Source organism: Artemia sp. Qi Xiang Cuo, chromosome 17 (genome assembly GCF_049724085.1).
Source record: "Artemia sp. Qi Xiang Cuo chromosome 17, ASM4972408v1, whole genome shotgun sequence".
Classification (NCBI taxonomy): Eukaryota; Metazoa; Arthropoda; class Branchiopoda; order Anostraca; family Artemiidae; genus Artemia; species Artemia sp. Qi Xiang Cuo.
The window spans coordinates 8,190,040-8,209,284 of NC_142810.1; the positions used below are offsets into that span (position 1 = coordinate 8,190,040).

Below are 19,245 nucleotides of genomic sequence, written 5' to 3' on the forward strand. Positions count from 1 at the left end.
TTTATGTTGAAGAATTGTGAGCACACATTAAAGAAAGCAAAAGCTAGGACTGAGAATGACAGTAACGAGGACAGAGCCAAAGCTAGTTCAAGGGTGTTATGGCAACTCATAACCGTGAATTGACGTTGCTTTGTCAAGACATATAATTTTGTCTCTTTACTTCAAACAAAAGGTTGTTTTGCATAGCTGCACTTCTAACAATCTGGTGAGTTTTTACGTACTGAATATAGTTTGGATCGAGACTTAAGGACAGTTGAATCCATACAAACTGGAAGACCTGCTACGGTCATACCCAAATGCTGAGGCAATTATTATGTGAAAAAATGGATGTTCATTAAAGAACAAGAATGGAGTTCGTTCTAATGCACTTGTCCATTTAGCTACTATGTATAGAGTGACAGTGATGCAGAAGAATGTGGAAAAAGGGCACAAAAAAGGGTATTGGGATATTAATAATATCAAACATTAACATAGATCGATAAAAATGAATATACCTGCTAGAGGAAGGATATTCAGTTTTAAATACATATTTCTCACTGAATCTCTTGGTCCATAGTTTTCCAAAATCCTAATGGCAGAATTCTGCACAGCTCTCCGGCGTTTCAGATGGGATTGAAAAGTTGAAAACCATACCGGACAACAGCATAAAAGGTAACAATGGACAAGTAAAAAATACAAAAGTCTAAGGACAATTTTCGGACAAATGTGCTTCAATTTCCTAATAATTTCAACATTACGGGCAATTCAAGATGTTACATAATTTATATGGTCTGAAAAACTAAGCGTCTCATCTACAATAATTCCTAAATACCTAGTCGAGTGCACTCTATTAATAAATGAGTTTACACACCTCAACTTATCCACCCAAGGATAATATATTTTAGAACGAGCAAACAACACAAAATTATACTTCTTAAAATTTATTTTCAATATTTTCAAATTTATTTAGTATCCTCAGCAAATAAAACTAAAGCTTTTACAGGGATCACATTTGGGTGCTTATTACAAGCTCTGCCATACGGCCACATGGACCATTATACCAAAATGGGTTGTGAAAGAACAAAAACTTTGACTACATCCATTTCACAAAGAAGCCCTTAGACTTGTTGCGTATCAGATAAATGGCCCCTTGGAGTTTCTGGGTGCGTTGTCACAAGATACTCGTGCCTTCTGCAAGAGTGTTAAATATAAGTTATGGTTCTATTTGACTTTAAAGTAATTTTGTTTTCTTAGAACAACAGAAAGATTTTGTATTAAATAAAACTAACCTGGTTTAAAAATATTAGCGATAGCCTAGAATCTTATTATACCCAACACTCCTTGAAACTCCTTGTAAACATAACTCCGTGTAACCCAACACTCCTTGTAAACATAATTTTTTTGTCCTTTAGAACTTGTGCAAAACACGTAAAAAGTTCAATTTTTGCACTGAACTTATGCACACCTCGTACATTTTGAGTCTTTGAAGAGAGTGTGTTATTACATGTGGTATAAACAAATGACAGTGTTCAAATGTGAATACAGGAGCAATCCGGCTCAATAGTAACCAAAACTCTAACAAACGGAATTTTGATACGAATAGATACATCAAAAGAATCTGATTTTTATCCTTATTTTAAACATACAAGTTTCATCAAGTTTAGTCTTACCCACCAAAAGTGACCAGCCTGAGAAAATTTGCCATATTTTGAAAACAGGAGGAAACATCCCTTAAAAGTCATAGAATCTGAAGGAAAATCAAGCATTAGATTCAGTGTATCAGAGAACCCTACTGTAGAGGTTTCAAGCTCCTATATACAAAAATGGGGAATTCTGTAATTTTTGCCAGAAGAAAGATCACGGATTCGTGTTTATTATTTTTTTACCCAGGGGTGATTTTATCGACCCAGTGGTCCTAGAATGTTGCAAGAGGGCTCATAAAAACAAAAATTAAAAGTTCTAGTGTTCTTTTAAAGTGACCAAAAAATTGGAGGGCTAAAAGGCCCCCTCCCACGCTTATTTGTTTCCCAAAGTCACCACATAAAAATTTTGAGATATCTGTTTTGTTCAGAATAGTTGGAAAACCTAATAATTATGTCTCTGAGGACGACTTAACCCCCAAAAGTCCTCGGGGGAAGGGCTGCAAGTTAGGAACTTTACCCACTGTTTACATATAGTTTTGTTTATTAAGAAGTTTACTGACGTTTATGAATTTTTCTTGCTGGGGTGGGAGGTTCGAGGGAAAGGGGTTACGTGGGAGGATCTTTCCATGGAAGAATTTTTCATTGAGGAAGAGATTTTCTATGAAGGGGGCGCTGGATTTCCTAGCATTATTTAAAAAACAATCAGAAATTAAATAAAAAAAAGTTTTTTCAACTGATAGTAATGAGCTAAATTAAGACTTAAAACGAACAGAAATTACATATACTGATATTAAATCATAACAATTATGCCCCGAATGATTAAGAAAAATTAAGCAAGAAAAAATGGGTTTTCATTTTAATAAAGCAGTGAAAAAAAAAATAATTAAAGAAAAATAAACAATTTAATCAAAAAATATTCAAAATATTTCAGCCCCACTTTCGGTAGCCTTTAAAAACTAAAAAAAAAAAAAAAAAATATTTAAAAAAAAAATAACACATAAGCTAAACTAAAACGACAACTAAACACAATGAAATTTCACTCCGACGTGTTTTATAGAAAAGCTGCTCTTTGCTAGTGATAAATATCCAAGATAAGAGAAAAATTTGTAGATGACGACGTTGAATAAGTATTAAGCATGATGATATAACGATAAATGAAAAAATACCAGTTGTGTTAGTCCTGGGAGTGCTACACTATTCAAGTGTTTATACATGAATACAGTAGTTTGTAGCTGGCAAATTTGTCTTACTTTTAGTAACTGAGGTTTAAGAAAGCATTCTTTAATATTAAGTTTATAAAAATAAATTGACTTTGCAGCTCTATTTTGTAAGCTTTGAACTGTCTTTAAATTATAAATGAAAGAATTAACCCAAATGTAACAACTATACTGAACATAAGGATAAACAAGAGTAAAATAAACGGTTCACAAAACTTTTTGCGGAAGGAAATTTTCAGTCTAAATAGAATCCACACTCCTCTTGCAATTTTTATAGATATTATATAGATATTATATTATATAGATATTATATAGATATTATATAGATATCTATATAGATATATAGATTGTGCGTTCTTTCCATGACAATAATCATCAATGATTACATCTAAATATTTGAATTTTGAAACCCTACCTATCAAATACCCATCAGCTGTTAAAGACACGTCAGTGTTTACCTTTTTGATAGTAGAAAAATCATGTAATTTTTTATTTTTAAAATAATCAATAAACAATAATAATCAATAATTCTCGTATATTTCGTTCGATCATTCAAAGCGCTCTTTATAGTCTTAAAAAGGGTTTCAACACTTAAAGCTCAGAATAGTAGAACTGTATCATCTGCAAATGATATTGTCAAACAATCTTTCATCAAGTTTCCTATATCTGCGGTATAAGTGAGGTAAAGGAATGGCCCTAAAGTCGACCCCTGTGGAATTCCGCAAGTTATTATGTGCTCTCGTGATATTTTTGGTCCAACTATAACCCCCTGTGACCTATCCGATAGATATGATTCGTTCCAACTGACAATGCACGGTTAAAATTTTTATTTTTTTATTTTTCTAACTAAAAAGAAACGGTTTACTGTATCAAACGCTTTCGACAGGTCAATGAATAAAGCTGTGATATAAAAACCATTATCTAGAAAGTCTTTCACTTTCCAAATAAAATGGGTAATTGCATGATCCGTCGAATGCTCTTTCCAAAATCCATATTGGCTAGGCGGTATTATTTCTTTTTCTTCCGCAAATTTACTAGTTTTATCATGCATTATTTTTTCAAAAGTTTTTTAAATAACCGGCAGAATTGAAATAGGGCGGTAATTATTTACCTCTTCCTTGTTTCCATACTTATGCAAAGGTATAACACGGCTTTTCTTTAGTTTAGTTTTTCTTTTTTTTCTTTACTTTTAGTTTAGTTTTTCTTTAGTTTTTCTTTAGTTTATCTGCCATTCATAAAAATCCATGCACAAGACATCCCCCTCCGCCCAGTTAAAAAAAAAAAAAAATTCTGCCAGGCAAATAGATTAACAAGTGAGAAACTTGATAGGGAATCAAGGGCACGACTTTTTCCGACACAGCGCCGGCACTAAAAACAGGTTTTTAAAAGTTCGTATAGCAACATTTCACGATGTGAACTGTAAACCCTCTGGTCCAAAACCTTCTATAGTCCCTTAAAAATATGAAAAATACCTGGTTAACAGCAATTAACAGCATCCCTACAAACAATTCCTAGCCTATTTAAAGAAATTGCCCCATGGAGGGTCTTGAAATCCCATGAAAACTGAAAGCACCATAAGTCTTTTGCACCACAGTCTTTGAAATTACACAATAATGTGAATTGAAAAGCAAAATTGAAAGCACCATAACCTTGAAGAGGAAAAATCTAGAAAAAGTAAAAAAATAAAAGAAGAATGTAAATTTTTATACCTCAGGTCCCTTTTATTTTGTTCTAACATGGCAAGTTTGTCTGACGCTTACTTTCGCTCTTCTTCTTTTAGTCTGAACTGAAACTCCAGGGATTCAACGCGACATCTTAAGACATTATTAGAAGTCCTATTGGTTGCTGTTGTCTCATTTTCAGGAGCAAAATCCAAGAAAAGGGCTAAAGAGCTTTTTGTGCTCTTTCTGCAAACAGGGCAAGTTTTTGATCCCCTAAAAAGAAAACAAATATACAACAGCCTATCAAAATCAGTCTGTCATCTGATCTCAGTCTGTAACATAAAATGGGTATCCAAGGATTTATTTTCCAAGGCTATTCAACGTTGCTTTCTCTGTAAATCATTAGTTGTACAAACGCTTCTTACAGTGAAACAATACATGAGAGTGTTGTTATAATCCTTCAGATATAAAGTATAAAAACGGATATACCACAGAAAAAGTGGTATATCACCATCACAATGCATCCGGCATTTTATTAAAACTGGATATTTCCCAAAAAAAGTTAGAAACCAGATTCATCACTGCTATTCCAAAAAAGGGAACTGTTAATGATTTCGATGGTGCGAAGCCAATCTCTGTGTTACATTGCTCTTCATCTGAATTTTTGATAGTTTTGTTGCTTGTTGTTTAAAGAAAAAAATCAGAAGCAGAAGATAAAATACAATTTGGTTACATCCCAAGGTGTTTAACTGTTTGGCATCTGATTAATTTGCTCGATTCCATTTTAAAACATCTAGAAAAACGCAGACAGGGGATGAATTTATATTCCTGTTGATTTTAAGAAATCCTTCGATCTTTTAGATCACGTGTAAAAGCAATGGAGGCAAAGTGAGAACAAAAAGAATAGACTTTTAGAGGTTTTGCGTGTTCAGGGTGTTAGAATATGTTTGAAAATTATTATTAACAAGACTAAGTTGCTGAGACTATGAATAAGTGAAAATGGAAAGGTGACGCTTGGTAACGAAAAGATTAAGTTGACAGCTTCACTTACCTTAGTAGTATTATTAGTAACGGGAGGGGGAGTGAAGAATTTAAGAATAGAATAGCCATGGCCTAGGGTATTTTTTCACAGTTGAAAAAAAAACTGGAAAAATGTCTGCGAACCAAGACTAGTATATTGGAAGCCAGAGTGATGACAGTTGTCAAATATCCTTATGAAGTATGGGTACTCTAAAAAACGGAGAAAATTCGATAGATATTTTCAGAAAAACTGCCCACGGACTGTTCACGGTACCCAACTGACTGACCGTATTTCATACTGCAGGCTGTTCGAAAAATGTGGTTCAATCCCGCTTTCTAGGGTTATAATGAGAGAAAGATTGAGATGGTTAGGGCCCTTTCTACGGATGAAGAATGACAGATTGCCAAAGATTCTCCATTTTGGCCAACCGTCTTGATCTAAATGGAAAACAGGTTTTTCTCGGTTGGGGTAGGAGGATGTAAGGTCAGATTAAAGGGAAATGGGAACCTCCTTTGACGGTGTAAAGAGGGTGGTTTTGAACTAGTTGGGAGGAGGACATCCGTAGCTGTGTTGGTCTCAGTTACCTCGGTGCTGTAGTGAGTTGTAGTAGTAGCATCTATCTTTATTTAATGAATCCCTTCACTCCAAGATCTTACTTTGGCTATTCTATTCTTAAATTCTTCACTCCCCCTCCCGTTACTAATAATACTACTAAGGTAAGTCAAGCTGTCAACTTAATCTTTTCGTTACCAAGCGTCACCTTTCCATTTTCACTTATTCATAGTCTCAGCAACTTAGTCTTGTTAATAATAATTTTTAAACATATTCTAACACCCTGAACACGCAAAACTTCTAAAAGTCTATTCTTTTTGTTCTCACTTTGCCCCCATTGCTTTTACACGTGATCTAAAAGATCGAAGGATTTCTTAAAATCAACAGGAATATAAATTCATCCCCTGTCTGCGTTTTTCTAGATGTTTTAAAATGGAATCGAGCAAATTAATCAGATGCCAAACAGTTAAACACCTTGGGATGTAACCAAATTGTATTTTATCTTCTGCTTATGATTTTTTCTTTAAACACCAAGCAACAAAACTATCGAAAATTCAGATGAAGAGCAATGTAACACAGAGATTGGCTTCGCACCATCGAAATCATTAACAGTTCCCTTTTTTTGGAATAGCAGTGATGAATCTGGTTTCTAACTTTTTTTTGGGAAATATCCAGTTTTAATAATATTGCTGAAGATACTTTAAAGTGGGAAAGACTATTCTTTTGCAAATACTTTAGTAAGAGCTACTTGGATCTCGACGGGCGTCACTGTTGTTCTCTTTAATAAGGAAAGAACCTTTTTAATTTCTGATATTGAGACTCTGGACATTACTTTTTATTTTTGGATCTTCTGTTACAAAACTTATTGAAAAAACAAGTTTTTTCAACTGAAAGTAAGGAGCAACATCAAAACTTGGAATAAACATAAAAAATTACGTATATAAGTTGGTCACCCACACCTCAATGCCTCGCTCTTTATGCTAATGATTCCTTAAGAACTTTTAAAAGGCTTATTATTTTTCTTTAACGGTCGCTGTGTTTAACGAGCTGTTTTTAAAGAATCCGGACAAAAAGTCAAACTATAACGTATAGAGCAAGGTATTGAAAAGGGAATAGCCCCCTTGTATACGTAATAATTTCTGTTTGTTTTAATTTTTAACGTTGCCCCAAACCTTTAGTTCATTCTTGATCTTTTTTACATAATCAATTAAAAAACTTTTTCTACAGAATAAGTTTTTCAAAGAAAAGTAAAGAACTCCATTAAACCAAAAATGAGCAAAAGTAAAACAAAATGATCTACCAAGCGTGAAACTACCACAAATCAGCAGCGATAAATAAATGAAACCCAAAATGAACCAAAATTACCGTAAATAACCGAGTCAAACTCAAAACAAGCAGAAATTAACATAAGTTGGGCTCAAAACCCCTACGCTTTCCCAAGGCCAGAACATAATTTGCACTGTACTGAAAAAAATACAGATGAATGTGCATTGTCAGTTCAATATACATATACTGATATTTAGTAATCAAAATTTTAATATTATTTGATTTATTAAAGTTATAAAAGTTGAAATATTTATATGTTTTCAGTATGTTCCTGCTTTGGGAAAGCATAGGGGTTTTGAGCCCAACTTATGTTAATTTCTGCTCGTTTTGAATTTGACTCGGTTATTTATTGTAATTTCTGTTCGTTTTGGGTTTCATTTATTTATCGTTGCTGATTTGTGGTAGTTTCACGCCTGGTAGATTATTTTATTTTACTTTTGCTCATTTTTGGTTTAATTGAGTTCTTTACGTATTTTGTAGAAAATTTTTTTAATTGATTATTTAAAAAAAGATCAGGAATGAACTGAAAGTTTGAGGAAACGTTAAAAAATTAAAACAAGCAAAAATGTTTACGTATACAAGGGGGCTATTCCCTTTTCAATACCTTGCTCTTTACGCTATAGTTTGACTTTTTGTCTTGATTCCTTAAGAACAGCTCGTAAAACGCAGTGACCGTTAAAGAAAAATAATAAGCCTTTTAAAAGTGTTTAAGGAAGGCGCCTCTCGAAGAAATTGCAGCCTAGTAAACGATACAGTATTTGCACGGGATTCTGACTAATGGACAATTTTTCTGGGGTTGGTATGCTTTGATTGGTGTCCTTGGGCTGAAAAACCTCTTCCTAGCTAATTTATCTATTATGGATTCCCTCCCTGTAGTAGCATAATATTTGTAGGCATGAACACATAATGTGTCGGAGGTAATAGGCTTGAGACTGTCTGTGCAGGATTTCGACGCTTGTTGATAGAAGAGCATCGCCAAGTGCTGAAAACCATGTTGTGACCAAGAAGGGCCAAGGATTGCACAAAGCCTCCGTTCATGGAGATCCCAGGGACTTCTTGCTGTCCGGTTCTAAGCCGGCTTAAGCACTTCGGTGTAGACTTGAGAAAATATGTTATCTCCGTCCTGCACTGGTATCTGGGATCATTGCTTTTCCTGATGTGAAAATAATTTCAATGATTTAAAGAACATGAAAATTGGAACTTGGAACGTTACGACATTAAAAAATGACTATCGTATCGACATTTTGACTGACGAATTCAGACGATTCGAGCTGGATTTTTTAGGAATTTCAGAAACTCATATCCCAGGGGTAGGAAGCATGAAGTTAGGTGATATAGAATTTGTTTACTCAGGCAGGAAGGATGGGGCACATAGACAGGGAGTAGGACTCATGATGAATAAGAAAGCTGCTTAGTCTTATTCAGGCTTGGAAGGTATTAATAATAGAGTACTATTTGCTCATTTTATGACTAGAAAGTTCAGGGTATCAGTTATAGTAGTATACGCCCCTGTAGAACCGACTGACAGAGATACTAGTGACTCAGATGAATTTTACTTACAGTTACAGGAGCAAATAGACAGGGTCCCACGTAGAAATATGATGTTACTACTGGGAGATTTTAACGCCCAGGTTAGTAGAAATAGGGATAGATGGTATCCCAGCCTAGGTAAATTTGGTGTAGGAAAAGAAAACAGTAATGGATACAGACTTTTGCAATAAGCGAACCTTATTGATTATGTTATAGCGAACCGAAGACTGGCAGGATCAATACAAGATACTAGGGTGCATAGGAGTGCTGTTATTGATGTTAAAAGTAAAGATCACCATCTAGTAGTGTCAAGGGTTAATTTAAAGCTGAAATATCGGAAGGGTAACTATCTCCCGGGAAGTTATGATGTTGGTAGACTCTAGGATGAGAATTTGAGAGAAACTTTCCAGGAACTGTTGAATGCTAAACTTGAGAGTTTAAAATTTTATAATGTGGAAGATGGTTGGAATAATTTTAGAAACATTATTTGTGAAGTTGCTGAAGGTGTATTAGGGAAGAAAGCTAGAACTGCAGCTAAGAATATTAGTGAAAAAGCTTATTGTTTAATAGAAAGGAGAAAGGGCTTGTACAAGAATTATCTTAGTGATAGATCGTATAAAAACAAAAGAAATGTAAAGAAAGTGGAGAAAGCATTAAAATATGAACTAAGGAGGTGTGAAGTGGAGGCCATGGATAAAATTGCCGAGGATCTGGAAGATGCAGCTAGACGGCATAATAGTAAAATATTGTACTGGCACGTTATCAAATTTAGAGAGAGTAGTCAATCCAGACTTGGCCCAGTTAAAGAGAGGAATGGGGTCGCAATTAGTGATAAGGAAAAATTTAAAGAGAGATGGGCCGAACATTTTGAGAATTTGCTTAACCGAGATAGAGTTGCAGGAAAAATTATAGAGAAAAATGAAAAAGTTTGTGATACCTTGGATGTGAAGGAAGATTTCTTTTGTGAGGAGAAATTAGTAACAGTACGAAAAGGATTAAAAAATAATAAGGTTCCAGGTGCTGATAGGGTGGTAAATGAGTTTCTTAAATATGATGGCTATGAGGTTAGAAATAAGTTACTGAAGATTATGAATAGGATTTTTGAAAAGGTGAAAGTGCCTAACGATTTTAGGAAAACCTTAATTAAGCCACTTTATAAGAAAGGTGATAAAAGTGAGTGTGGTAATTATCGAGGCATTAGTCTGGTCTCTGTAGTCAGTAAACTACTTAGTAATATGATACTTTTTAGACTGAGAGATGCCGTAGATAAAGTTTTAAGAGAAGAGCAGTGCGGATTTAGAAAAGGGAGAGGATGTGTCGACCTAATTTTCACTCTTAGGCTAACAATTAAGAAGTGCCTGAGTTTTCAAACACCTTTGGTCCTCAGTTTTATAGATTATGAGCAAGCGTTCGATTCTGTTGATAGAATAGCTTTAGTAGATGTTTTATCCTTGTATGGTATACCAGACAAATACATTAAAGTGATTAGTGCAATGTACGAGAATAACACTGCTGCGGTTAAGGTAAGGATTATTACGGGTACCCGGCAGACTGACCGTATTTCAAACAATAGACTATACGAAAAATATGGTTCAATACCGCTCTCTAGGGCTATAATGAAAGAAAGGTTGAGGTGGCTAGGGCACGTTGTGCAGAAGAAGGATGACAGATTGCCGAAGAGTGTTCTTTTCGGCCAACAATCTAGGGCTAAACAGAAAGCAGGTCGTCCCCGTCTTGGGTGAAAGGACGTCATAAAGAAAGATTTAAAGGAAATGGGAACTTCGTGGGTGGGTGTAAAAAGGGAGGCTTTGAATAGACTGGGGTGGAGGACGAGCGTGCGTAGCTGTGTTGGCCTCAGGCGGCCTGGTGCTGCAGTGAGTTGTTAGTAGTAGTAGTAGTCGTAGTAATCATTAGCGTAAAGAGCGAGGCATTGAGGAGTGGGTAACCAGCTTACATACGTAATTATTTCTGTTCATTCCAAGTTTTGATGTTGCTCCTTACTTTCAGTTGAAAAAACTTGTTTTTCCAATAAGTTTTGTAACAGAAGATCCAAAAATAAAAAGTAATGTCCAGAGTCTCAATATCAGAAATTAAAAAGGTTCTTTCCTTATTAAAGAGAACAACAGTGACGCCCTTCGAGTTCCCAGTAGCTCTTACAGAAGCATTTGCGAAAGAATAGTCTTTCCTACTTTAAAGTTTCTACAGCAATATTATTAAAACTGGATATTTTCCCAAAAAAAGATTGGAAAACCAGATTCATCACTGTTATTTCAAAAAAAGGGCACTGTTGATGATTTTGATGGTGCGAAGCCAATCTCTGTTACATTGCTCTTCACCTGAGTTTTTGATAGTTTTGTTGCTTGGTGTTATAAAGAAAAAAATCAGAAGCAAAAGAAAAAAAGCAATTTGGTAACATCCCAAGGTGTTTAACTGTTCGGCATCTAATTAATCTGCTCGATTTCATTTTAAAACAACTAGACAAGCGCAGAAAGGGGATGAATTTATATTCCTGATGATTTTAAGAAATTCTTTGATCTTTTAGATCACATGGAAAGGCAATGGGGGCACAGGAGCACAAGAAAATCAATGGGAGAACACGGAACTAATCGGGGAGGACCAATGTTTCTGGACTTAGATTATGGTGATCATTTAAGCATGTTAGATGAAAGTGAGAACAAAAAGAATGGACTTCTAGAGGTTTTGCGTATTCAAGGTGTTAGAATTGGTTTGAAAATTAATATTAAGAAGACGAAGTTGCTGAGACTAAGAATAAGTGAAAAAGTAAAGGTGACGCTTGGTAACGAAAAGATTAAGTTGACAGCTTCACTTACCTTAGTAGTATTATTAGTAACGAGGGGGGGGGGGCAGTGAACAATGGAAGAATAGAATAGCCATGGCCTAGGGTATTTTTTCGCAGTTGAAAAAAGCTAGAAAAATATCTACGAACCAAGACTAGTATATTGGAAGTCAGAGTGATGACAGTTGTCAAATATCCTTATGAAGTATGGATGCTCTAAAAAACAGAGAAAATTCACTAGATATTTTCAGAAAAACTGCCCACAGACTGTTCTGGGTACCCAACTGACTGACCGTATTTCATACTGCAGGCTGTTCAAAGAATGTGGTTCAATCCCGTTTTCTAGGGCTATAATGAGAGACAGATTTGTTAGGGAAAGATGGTTAGGGCCCTTTCTACTGATGAAGAATGGCAGATTGGCAAAGATTATCCATATTGCTCAACCGTCTTGATCTAAACGGTAAAAATATTTTTCTTGGTTGGGGTAGGAGGATGTAAGGTCACATTAAAGGGAAATGGGAACCTTCTTTGATGGTTTGAAGAGGGTGGTTTTGAATTGATTGGGAGGAGGACATCCGTAGCTGTGTTGGTTTCAGTTACCTCGGTGCTGTAGTGAGTTGTAGTAGTAGCATCTATCTTTATTTAATGAATCCCTTCACGCCAAGATCTTACTTTGGTAAGATCTGGAGTGAAGGCATCTGATGGCATCTATCTTTATTTATTGAATCCCTTCACTCCAAGATCTTACTTTGGTTTAAAGAAAGGGGCTGTCTCTGGGAAATTTTTCCAGGGTTAGAAAAACCTTAGTAATTTTATGGCAAAAATAATTTTAATGTTTATGATCATGTTTGTGGTATGATTATTTTAAATTTTCTTGCGGGGCATGGGAGTTAAAAAGTATATGAATGCAGATTCATCTTCAGTTAAGATCTTCAGATCAGCAAATGACAATCGCACTGTTTCCCTTATATATCAGACCATCTACACAAATTTATAAATCATTATTGACATTAAAATGATCAGTGTCTCTCAAAATTTTTAAAAATTATCAATTCATTTAAATTTCTCTATCGATATCCCTGAATACCACCGATAGCAACCGGAATTACCGGTCATAGATAAGTTTCTAGGATCCCTAAATTAGTTTACTATAACCCCAAGTTAGATTTGAAGGTCCTTGGGCACTGAACAAAATATTTCAGTTTTACTGAGTTAAAGTTCTAGCACAACACAATGTAAGGTAATGAAATTATTTAAAATTATTTCAATTATATACTTTTTTAATAAATAAATAAATAAATTTATTATTATTTAGTCATTGTTATTTATTTTTAATAAATAAATAACTTATTCATTACGTTTTTGTTAATATTTTATCAATTTAAATAAATAAAATTATTCAATTATATAATTATATAATATCTAATTGTTTAATTATACAACGTGAATAAACCATTTGGCTAATTAAAATCCATAAAAAAACAGTGCTGTAAATGAAAAATGCAATATTCTTGAGTTATGTTTTATGTGTGTGTGTAACTCATGAATATTAATAAACAAGTCATTCTATGTTATTACTTCTCTGCAAATAAAAGTGGCATAAGTCCTTGTTGTAAAGTGTTAAAAAAGCTACGAGCCTAAGTTTCGAGAAAAAATCATTAGAATGTTAATGTCAAACATTAAGATAAAAAAATACAATTAAGCAATCGATCTTAAAATTCTTACTTCCAGCATAAAAAATATGGTACTTGTGTATTATAGGGAAACACACTTGAAAACTTGTATTTTGGTTAATGCTAATGAAATAAAACAAATATGATGGAAATATAATACTTTAGTAACAAAATTGTGAAAACTACCACAAAGACGTAAATAATTTCTTAGACCACACTGCTTTTCCATTTACAAAATATTTAAACAAGAAAACGGGTTTTAATTTTTATAAAGCAGTGAATACAAATAAAACATTTGGTTAAACTAAAATACTCCGAATATTTCGGCCCCACGTCTGGGAGCCTTTCTCAACGGAAAAAAAATGAAACAAAAAATGTTCTTTTTAAAAACCTTAACTAACATCAACATAAAAACATACTAAACAAGCAGAAGAAAAATATAAATAAATAGGAAAACAAAACTCGCATATTAAATAAACACTTCCATTCACTGGCGTGTAAACAAAATTGGATGTTTATATTGATTGAAACACGCCTTCTCAAGAGTATATAAATGGAAATATATTAAATAAACACTTCCATTCACTGGCGTATAAACAAAATTGAATTTTTACATGGATTGAAACACGCGTTCTAAACAGTATATAAATGTATATATCTAAAATAAAAAATTCAATTCACTGGCGATAAACAAAATTGGATGTTTATATTGATTGAAACACGCCTTCTCAACAGTATATAAATGGAAATATATTAAATAAACACTTCCATTCACTGGCGTATAAACAAAATAGAATGTTTACATTGATTGAAACACGCGTTCTCAACAGTCTATAAATGGCGTTTTCTTTTTTAATTTTTTTTACTACCACAAAGAACTATTGAAAGGGGGTCGCCCAAAGCACATTATATTTAATATGTAACAAACCTAAGCTAAACAAAATACCAACTAAATATTCAATTTAAGTATAGATATTAAATATTTTCCCAACGAGCCGAAGGTAATGATCTGGTAAAGACAATTTCAAAACCGGGTATTTTCTCATATTTGCGTTACATGTTCTCGAATGTGTTTTATATAATACAAAAGTACCACCAATATTCAAGGGTGGCGGGAAGGGGGGGGGGGCAGAAGCGGGCAGCTGCCCCTCTAGAACTTCAAATTTATGCTAGACATTAACGAGAACTTTTCGTATGTTGGAATTTTTTGTTGGATGTTACCTGGTGGATGGTTAAAAAAGCTGGAAACAAACAGAAATTTCCTAATATCGTTTGGAATATCAACATTTACGTTTCGACTTTCAATATTGATTTTCGGTTCGATATATAGATAGGAGACTGGCCCACGATCGGCTGGTTTTAACTTGTTTAATTCTCTATGAGTTGATTCAAGCGATAAGAAGTTGCTGAGCATGCCAAAGCAAAAGTAACTCATTCAATACCATCCTTGAATAAGACAATTAGAAATACTCCGCCATTTTTCCACCTGGATACCTCTCTATCCAAGTGGTCAAGAGTGCCAACCCTGGGCCCCCCGGCACTGGTTCGGCCGTCTCTGGCTTATGTTTTGCCACCGGACAAAAGAAAAAGGAAAGTGACCAGGGGAACATTAAAGATTTTTTTTCGGCTATAAATTAAGAACGAATATGGTCAGCATAAAAAACTGCAAAATGAATTTCATTAAGGTTTAAAAAAAAACTAAAGAGCATTAATTTCTAATTATACATTGACTGATCAGCACCAAAAGTAAGCCGCTCCGTTAATCTTGGTGTTCTACCTGTCAGTGGTGGCAGTTTTATTTCAACTTCTGTCTTTAAGACAATATCCATCTTGTCAGTTAGCGCAAAGTCTCTTGCTCCAGTCTCCTTCCAAAAGTGGACCTTAAGTTATTCAGTTGCTACTTTTTCAAATGTTTAGTTTCAAGTGTCTTGTGGTCTGAACATGTGTTTATATAGACTTCGCTCCAGGTGGTTAAAGAAAGCTCCTTGACTGTGACGGTTAAAAGTAGTTGTCCGTCATGGGCTTGTACTTTCTGGCGTTTTTACTGATAGAGTTTTAAGCTTCTATGGGAATACAGTTGAAAGCATATCAGCTATCGTTTTCAAATAAGTTTTTAGTCCTTTTTCTTGTTCCTCTGTAAATATTCATCATATGTTGTAACAGGGTGTAAGGAAACTTAGATCCAGCGTCCAGACTTTTTAGAGGGATATTCAGCTTCTCAACTTTTTTTTATGTTGTCTTGCAGCGGTCCTCTAGGGACAGCCCTGGCACTTTTATAAAATCCTACTGACTTCTTGTAGAATAAGACAGAAAAAATTGCTGTTTTATTTTCTTCTGGATCACAGCCGCCTTTCTTTCTTTTCTCTTCTGTTTTACTTTTAAGCATTTTATTTTGAATGAAATTTAACAGGAAAAAACGGAACTTCAGTTCACCTACTGTTCTGACAGGATTAAACAACCCCAGAATTAACGCAGTTTTTGGTTTTAAGCTTGCCTTCAACCTTTTAATATGCTGTTTACACAGCCTTTACAAGTATAGCCCACTTTTGAACACCTTGGTACGGCATGCGGAATTTACCCCAGGTATTGTGGCCGAACATGGGAGTTCGCTATCCCGAAGGATGAAAAAATACTAACAGCAAACTGGTGAAGATGGCACGTCTCGGAAGCTGCCAAAAACAGGCAAATAATAAGAGAATACAATGTGAATTTTCAACGCGAGTTTTCTAGTATTCGTAATTAGGCGTAGGCTTTCAGACAAAATTTAACAAAATTCCACAGTCAATCACCTTAAAACCTGATCCAATCTGGTATTTTTGGTAAAAGTATTAATTAAGGTCAGACATTTTAAAAACATACACTGCCATCTGTCAGAGCTTTTATAATCCACCAGAAGCCCCATAGGTTCTTATATTGAAACTGTTTGCTTTGGCTAAGCGTGGGCCAGCCTCCCCTATACCAATTTTGATATTTAATTTTGCCCAACTGTAAACTTTTGAATTGAATTCTTAGAAGAAGCTGTTATCTAACCATAAAGTGATTTGTGTCAAATCGCTTTTGTGGTGATTATGTTTTCTGGAAATTCGAAGTTGGATAGTGGGTCGCTTATATTTTAATGGTTTAGGAAAAAAATAACATGGAAAATTTTAAAGGCCGAGTTTTAGCGAAATATAGAATGACTAGTTTCTAAAGACCTATATTCAAAGGACCTCAGGAAGTATTAGCAAGACCCCTCCCCCCTCCATCACAGAAGTGGATGCCCCCCTCTGCATAAGATGCTGCCTACGTTCATGCCAATATTCTTATATGCATGTATGTATTTACAATGTTCAACTATATATTCTGAAAGTAACCAAAATTTTGAAAGCTTTAGGGTCAAATCTTTAGGATTGAATCCAAAAAGTAGCTGGAACTTCTAAGGTCCAATTTGAAATTGGCGCTTCTTTCCCTTGCATTTGGTTATAGCAACAAGCAATGATTTTGGCACCAGATTGATCATTGAAAAATGATATCAATTCAAGAGCTGTCAAGCCAAAAATCTGACATGAAAACTGGTATCCAAGAGCCTCTCTAATTCTTGGAAAATCATATGAACTGTGCTTCTCCAATAGGACTTCTAGGCTTTTGGATTTTTTTTCATATATTCCATCTAGCCAGTACACTTTGTCCATTGTTTTTGTCTCAAAAACACGAAAAAACATGCCTATAACAAAAACAATAATATAACGGGGTGGCTTGCGAACTAAAGCATTTCCTATTTATTGTTATAAATTTCTGGGTTATAAATTCTGTTCATAAGAACTTAAGGGTTGTTAAGTAAAAAAAGAAAGTCATTTTTTAATTCAAATGTCTGCAGAATAATACAGAAAAATTAGGCTTGACTTTCTAGTTTTGGAATTACTGAGAACGTGTGACTGCTATTTTAAGTCACTTTTTTCAGAGAAAGGCGTATCTATGAATAGAAAGAAGGTAAGAGGGTTTAAGGTGAATTATTTCATGAAGATCAAAATAGAGTTGGATATGAACAAAATAAATGTATTCTGTTAGCTTGAGTGTGGATAATATATTTATATTTGTCTATTTCTTTTCCCTGTTTTTATTCTTTATTCAAATCTGCCACTTAATTGAATAAAAAAAAACAAGTTTTTTTTAACTGAAAGTAAGGAGCGACATTGACACTTAAAGCAACAGTAATTGGTCTGTATATGAACGGGCTGTCACCTCCTCAGCATTTTTCACTTCATTTTAAAGTTTTTATTGTTTTAAAAAGTAGAATTGTGACTAAGAATCAAACTTTAGAGCAAAGAGCGAGTTTTTGAGGAGGGGAAAGCCTCTTTAGTATACACAATAATTGTTGTTCGTTTTAAGTTTTAATGTCACTTCTTACTTCCAGTCAAAAAAAAACTTTTTTTACGTTTAATGTTTGAGTGTTTTCCATCTAATGCAAATTTAAATTTGGCTCACCGTAAATGAAAAATTAAAAAGAAATTTGCTTATTAATTTCGGTAGATTTATTCAGTGTGTAAAGGGTTCCCCCCTCATAAATATCTTGCTCCTTACACTAATACTGTTAATACTTTTAAAAACGCTTGTTATTCTAATAAAACGACCCCATCTTTCAGTAGCAACTCTCAAGAAATTTGGACAAACAGTCAAAATTTAGCCCTCAAATGTAAATCTTCAACTGTATTCCAACTATATTGGTGGTGTCAGTGACCATATTATATTCATATCCAATAGCCAAACCTCTCAATTTGGTATAAGACACTGAAGTCATCAACATTACTTATATATAATTCGTATAGTTTGAAAGATTGTTGCTTGTGCTCACCACAGTTCCATTTATGTAGGCACCGATTTGACTAAAAAATTGTGTAGTACACAATTTTCATTAGCTGCACTTGGCTGTTACTAACCCCTCAGCTGCTCTTGGTTTTTATTGTTAGATTATTTGTACAATGACACGCAAATCTATAAATGTATATATGCATGTATTTCTAAAAAACCATGAGGCGATAGGAAAAAAAAACAAAAAAACAGAACATAAACATAAAGAAACAAACAAAAAAAACATACAAATAAATTAGAAACAAAAATTCGAAACGACTACGTCGTTGTTTGACTGAAGATAGAACGCAGTTTCTCTTTTTGCTGATTAAAAATTTAGACTCTTGGAAGCGGTATTGGAACTCAATTAGGGAATGTTTAATTTCTGCCCGAATCATCTTTAGAAGGAAAGAATCTTGTATTTTAAATATATGGTATTCTACTGATGGTGCACATCACCCTTCCCATGAAATAATGACGTCCCGTCATTAGTAACTGCTCATTAGGAGTGCTTAAAATATTTTCAATTATTTTTCTTATTTTATTCTACATCCCTATCTAAAATTCATCTACCGGACTAGGATTATTTATGGTTCTAGGTTAGCTACCATACTAAAGATTTTTTTTTTCTATATCTAACACTGATTACTTTTACATTTCCAATAAGGTTGGGACTATTCTACTTTTACATTAGTTTTTTTTTTGATTTTGCTGTCTATATGAAGTACTACATACTATCTACACAATGTTGAGTGGATAACATAATAATATTACACCTAATTCTACTTGTGGTACATACATGAATGATTTATAACATACAATATTTGGTTCATCACATTCACTGATGACATTAAAACACTTTCACTATTGAGATTTTTGCATTGTCAAAGCTATTAGGAAGTAACACATGTAGCTTCACATCTATTCATCACCTTTCGTGTCCTTAGTGTACTACACCCTTCTGTTGTAAATTACTTTCCTTCACTCCTTTTGTCCTGGCAAAAATTTCGAAGCACTTA

General features: G+C 34.1%; 1 long non-coding RNA gene across 1 annotated transcript in view; it reads right to left on the reverse strand.

Annotated features, from left to right (window-relative positions):
* Nucleotides 1-925: 925 nt before the first annotated feature.
* Nucleotides 926-19,245, reverse strand: part of LOC148941860 (uncharacterized) — a 42,225-nt gene continuing 23,905 nt past the window's right edge. Inside the window, exons 2-3 of the long non-coding RNA XR_016143187.1 lie at nt 4,549-4,773; nt 926-1,170 (exon numbers count right to left, since the gene is read on the reverse strand). This is a non-coding gene — a long non-coding RNA (uncharacterized LOC148941860). The remainder of the gene's footprint in view (nt 1,171-4,548; nt 4,774-19,245) is intronic.